Source organism: Passer montanus, unplaced genomic scaffold (genome assembly GCF_014805655.1).
Source record: "Passer montanus isolate IOZ18808 unplaced genomic scaffold, ASM1480565v1 scaffold1423, whole genome shotgun sequence".
NCBI lineage: Eukaryota > Metazoa > Chordata > Aves > Passeriformes > Passeridae > Passer > Passer montanus.
The window spans coordinates 1-5,156 of record NW_024361198.1 but is presented as its reverse complement, the minus strand read 5'-3'; the positions used below and the strand labels follow the sequence as shown (position 1 = coordinate 5,156).

Genomic DNA, 5,156 nt, shown 5'->3' with positions numbered 1-5,156 from the left:
TGAATGGGGAGCGTGGGAATTTTATAAAGGGGTTGGTAGTAAGGTTTTTTGTGAATGGGGAGAGTGGGAATTCATTACTGGGGGTTGTAGTGAGGTTTTTTATGAATGGGGAGCGTGGGAATTTTATAAGGGGTGTTTCTAGTGAGGTTATTTGTGAATGGGAAGTGTGGGAATTCTACTGGGAGTGTTTCTAGAAGTTGTTTTTACGAATGGGAGGAGTGGGAATATTGTAAGGGGTGTTTGTAGTGAGTTTTTTTTGTGAATGGGGAGCGTGGGAATTTTGTCGGGGGGGTTTGTAATGATTGTTTTTATGAATGGAGAGCGTGGGAATTCATTACGGGGGGGTTGTAGTAAGGTTTTTTATGAATGGGGAGCGTGGGAATTTTATAAGGGGCGTTTGTAGTCATTATTTTTATGAATGGGGAGAGCGGGAATTCTACAGGGAGTTTTGTAGTAAGGATTTTTATGAATGGGGAGCATGGGAATATTGCCGGGAGCATTCATAGCAACAATTTTTATGAATGGGGAGCGTGGGAATTCCTTACTGGCCGTTTGTACTCCTTGTTTTTATGAATGGGGAGCACGGGAATTTTATAGGGATGATTGTAGTAAACTTTTTTATGAATGGGGAGCGTGGGAATCCATCAGGGGTCGTTTGTAATAAATTTTTTTATCAATGGGGAGCGTGGGAATTTCATAGTGTTTGCAGCAAACTTTTTTTATGAATGGGCAGCGCGGGAATCCATTAGGGGGCGCCAACGCCAGCGAGTTTATGAATGGGGGGCGTGGCTTGGGCGAGAAAGGGGCGTGTCTAACCGCCAAAGGGGTGTGGCTTGAGGCAGAAAATGGGCGTGGCTCAACAACAGAAGGGGTGTGGTTAAAGACATAGAGTGGGCGTGGCTTGAGGAGGAAGGGGCGTGGTTTAGAGGGAAGGGGGCGGGGTTTAGAGGTTTCCCCATTTTTTTTTTGTTTCTCCCCGTTTTTTCCCAAAATCGCGTTTTTTGCCCCCATTTCGGGCTCTCACGGTGACGAGCAGGGCGGGCACGGGCGTGTGGCGCCGCAGGTGGATCATGGCCAGCAGCGCCGGCAGCTGCCCCTCCCTGGCGCCCGCGTAGAACAGCCTGGTGACGTCATCCAAGGGGGCGGGGCCGCGCCGGTGACGTCATCGGGGCGGGCGGTGACGTCATCGCGGGGCGGTGACGTCATGGGGGGGGAGGAAATGGGGGGAAAACGGGGGTTTTGGAATGAAAATGGGGAATTTTGGGGAAATTCGGAGGGAAAATGGGAAATTTTGGGGAAATTTGGAGGGAAAATGGGAAATTTTGGGGAAATTTCGAGGGAAAGTGGGAAATTTTGGGGAAATTTGGAGGGAAAATGGGAAATTTTGGGGAAATTTGGAGGGAAAACGGGAAATTTTGGGGAAATTTCGAGGGAAAATGGGAAATTTTGGGGAAATTTCGAGGGAAATTTTGGGGAAATTTGGAGGGAAAATGGGGAATTTTGGGGAAATTTCGAGGGAAAATGGGAAATTTTGGGGGAATTTTGAGGGAAATTTTGGGGAAATTTTGGGGAAATTTGGAGGGAAAGTGGGAAATTTTGGGGGAATTTTGAGGGAAAATGGGGAATTTTGGGGAAAATTCCGGGGATTTTGGGAATTGGGGGAAATTTGGGAATTTTGGGGTTTCTCACCTGGAGCAGGTGAAGAGGGAGCCGTTGACGCCGCCGAAGGTGGAGAGAGCCACGGCCAGGGGCATCACCCAGGCCAGGGGGCCCAGCACCCGCTCCCCGAAAGTCTGCAGGGAAATCCCCAAAAATCCCCAAAAATCCCCAAAATTACCCAAATCCCAACAAATCCCAACAATTCCCAAAGTTTCCCGCCTTTTTCCCGCCAAAATTCCACATTTTTGCCCCAAATTTCCACATTTTTGTCCCAAAATTCCACATTTTTTCCCCCGAAATTCCACATTTTTCCCCCAAAATTCCACATTTTTGCCCAAAATTCCACATTTTTTCCCCCAAAATTCCACATTTTTGCCCAAAATTCCACATTTTTTCCCCCAAAATTCACATCTTTTCCCCCCAATTCCACATTTTTTCCCCGAAAATTCCACATTTTTGTCCTCAAAATTCCACATTTTTGCCCAAAATTCCACATTTTTTCCCCCAAAATTCCACATTTTTGCCCAAAATTCCACTTTTTTCCCCCAAAATTCCACATTTTTGCCCAAAATTCCACATTTTTTCCCCCAAAATTCCACATTTTTGCCCAAAATTCCACTTTTTTCCCCCAAAATTCCACATTTTTGCCCAAAATTCCACATTTTTTCCCCCAAAATTCCACATTTTTGACCAAAATTCCACTTTTTTGTCCTCAAAATTCCACATTTTTGTCCCAAAATTCCCCATTTTCCCCCCAAAATTCCACATTTTTTCCCCCAAAATTCCACATTTTTGCCCCAAAATTCCACATTTTCCCCCCAAAATTCCACATTTTTGTCCCAAAATTCCACATTTTCCCCCCAAAATTCCACATTGTTGCCCAAAATTCCACATTTTCCCCCAAAATTCCACATTTTTGCCCAAAATTCCACATTTTTTCCCCCCAAAATTCCATATTTTCCCCCCAAAAATTCCACATCTATGCCCCAAAATTCCACATTTTTGCCCAAAATTCCACATTTTTTCCCCAAAAATTCCACATTTTTGCCCAAAATTCCACATTTTTGCCCCAAAATTCCACATCTTTGCCCACAAAATTCCACATTTTTTACCCAAATTTCCACATTTTTGTCCCAAATTTCCACATTTTTTGCCCCAAAATTCCACATTTTCCCCCCAAAATTCCACATTTTTGCCCAAAATTCCACATTTTTTCCCCGAAAATTCCACATTTTTGTCCTCAAAATTCCACATTTTTGCCCCAAAAAATTCCACATTTCCCCCCAAAATTCCACATTTTCCCCCCAAAATTCCACATTTTTGCCCCAAAATTCCACATTTTTTCCCCCAAAATTCCACATTTTCCCCCCAAAATTCCACATTTTCCCCCCAAAATTCCACATTTTTGTCCCAAAATTCTACATTTTTGCCCCAAAATCCCCTTTTTTTACCCAAATTTTCCACTATTTTTTATTTTTCCTCCTTTTTTTTCCCAAATTTTGACGTTTATCCCCCAAAATTTTCCTTTTTTGCCTCAAATATTCCGATTTTCCCTCAGTTTTATCTTTTTTTTCCATAAACTTTCCAGGGATTTTCCAAAATTTTCCCAAAATTCCCAAGTTTTCCCCATTTTAGCCTCATTTTTCCCCAAATTTTCCCATTTTCCCCCTTATAACCCAAATTTTCCCCATTTCCCCATTTTTAACTCAAATTTCCCCATTTTTTCACCATTTCCCCCCCTTTCTCCATTTTTCACTGTTTTTCATAAAAAATTTCCCATTTTCCCACATTTTTAACCCAAATTTCACCATTTTTTCACCATTTCTCCCCATTTTTCCCCTTTCCCCCCCACTTTCCCCAATTTTTTCCTCATTTTCCCCATTTTCCACCCAAATTTCCCCATTTTCCCCCATTTTTCCCATTTTTTCAGGATTTTTCCCCATTTTCCCTCCCAGCTGTGCCCAGGTACCCCAAAACCCCCAAAACCCCCATTTTTCACCCCAATTTCACCATTTTTTCACCATTTTTCCCAATTTTTACCATTTTAGCCCCATTTTTACCCCATTTTTGTCCATTTTTTCTAGATTTTCCCCATTTCCCCTCCATTTGCCCCTAAAATTCCCGTTTTTTCCCCCAAAATTCCCATTTTTCCCCATTTTCCCCCTAAATCTCCCCAAAATTCTGGTTTTTCCCCCAAAATTCCCATTTTTCCCCAAAAATTCCCGTTTTTTCCCCCAAAATTCCCATTTTTCCCCATTTTCCCCCTAAATCTCCCCAAAATTCTGGTTTTTCCCCCAAAATTCCCATTTTTCCCCAAAAATTCCCGTTTTTTCCCCCAAAATTCCCATTTTTCCCCATTTTCCCCCTAAATCTCCCCAAAATTCTGGTTTTTCCCCCAAAATTCCCATTTTTCCCCAAAAATTCCCGTTTTTTCCCCCAAAATTCCCATTTTTCCCCATTTTCCCCCTAAATCTCCCCAAAATTCTGGTTTTTCCCCCAAAATTCCCATTTTTCCCCAAAAATTCCCGTTTTTTCCCCCAAAATTCCCATTTTTCCCCATTTTCCCCCTAAATCTCCCCAAAATTCTGGTTTTTCCCCCAAAATTCCCATTTTTCCCCAAAAATTCCCGTTTTTTCCCCCAAAATTCCCATTTTTCCCCATTTTCCCCCTAAATCTCCCCAAAATTCCCATTTTCCCCCCAAAATTCCCCATTTCCCCCCCCCCCATTTTTTGCCATTTTTTCTCATTTTTTCCCCATTTTTCTCCATTTTTTCCCCATTTTCCCCACATTTTCCCCAATTTTTCCCTTTTTAGCCCCATTTTTTCCTCATTTTTCCCCATTTTTCCCCATTTTTCCCCATTTTTCCCCATTTTTCCCCATTTTTCCCCATTTTTCCCCATTTTTCCCCATTTTTCCCCATTTTTCCCCATTTTTCCCCATTTTTCCCCATTTTTCCCCATTTTTCCCCATTTTTCCCCATTTTTCCCCATTTTTCCCCATTTTTCCCCATTTTTCCCCATTTTTCCCCATTTTTCCCCATTTTTCCCCATTTTTCCCCATTTTTCCCCATTTTTCCCCATTTTTCCCCATTTTTCCCCATTTTTCCCCATTTTTCCCCATTTTTCCCCATTTTTCCCCATTTTTCCCCATTTTTCCCCCTCTTTTCCCCATTTTTTCCCCATTTTCCCCACATTTTCCCCAATTTTTTCTCATTTTCCCCCCATTTTTCACCCAATCTCCCCCATTTTTCCCCCTATTTTCCCCATTTTTCACCGTTTTTCCCCATTTTTTCCCATTTTTTCCGTTTTTCTCCCCATTTTCCCTCCCTGGTGTGCCCAGGCAACCCCAAAATCTCCATTTATTTTCATTTTTCCCCCATTTTTTCCCCATTTTTCCCCCTATTTTCCCCATTTTTTCACCGTTTTTCCCCATTTTTTTTTCATTTTTCCCAATTTTTCCCTTTTTCACCCCATTTTGTGCGCACCACGGCCACGGC

At 42.4% G+C, this 5,156-nt stretch overlaps 1 long non-coding RNA gene across 1 annotated transcript; it reads right to left on the bottom strand.

Moving 5' to 3' along the window:
* Nucleotides 1-978: 978 nt before the first annotated feature.
* LOC120498224 lies at nt 979-5,156 on the bottom strand. The gene is made up of 3 exons (XR_005626651.1): nt 5,145-5,156; nt 1,690-1,793; nt 979-1,121 (listed from the first exon to the last, which is right to left on the bottom strand). It is a non-coding gene; the product is annotated as an uncharacterized LOC120498224 (long non-coding RNA).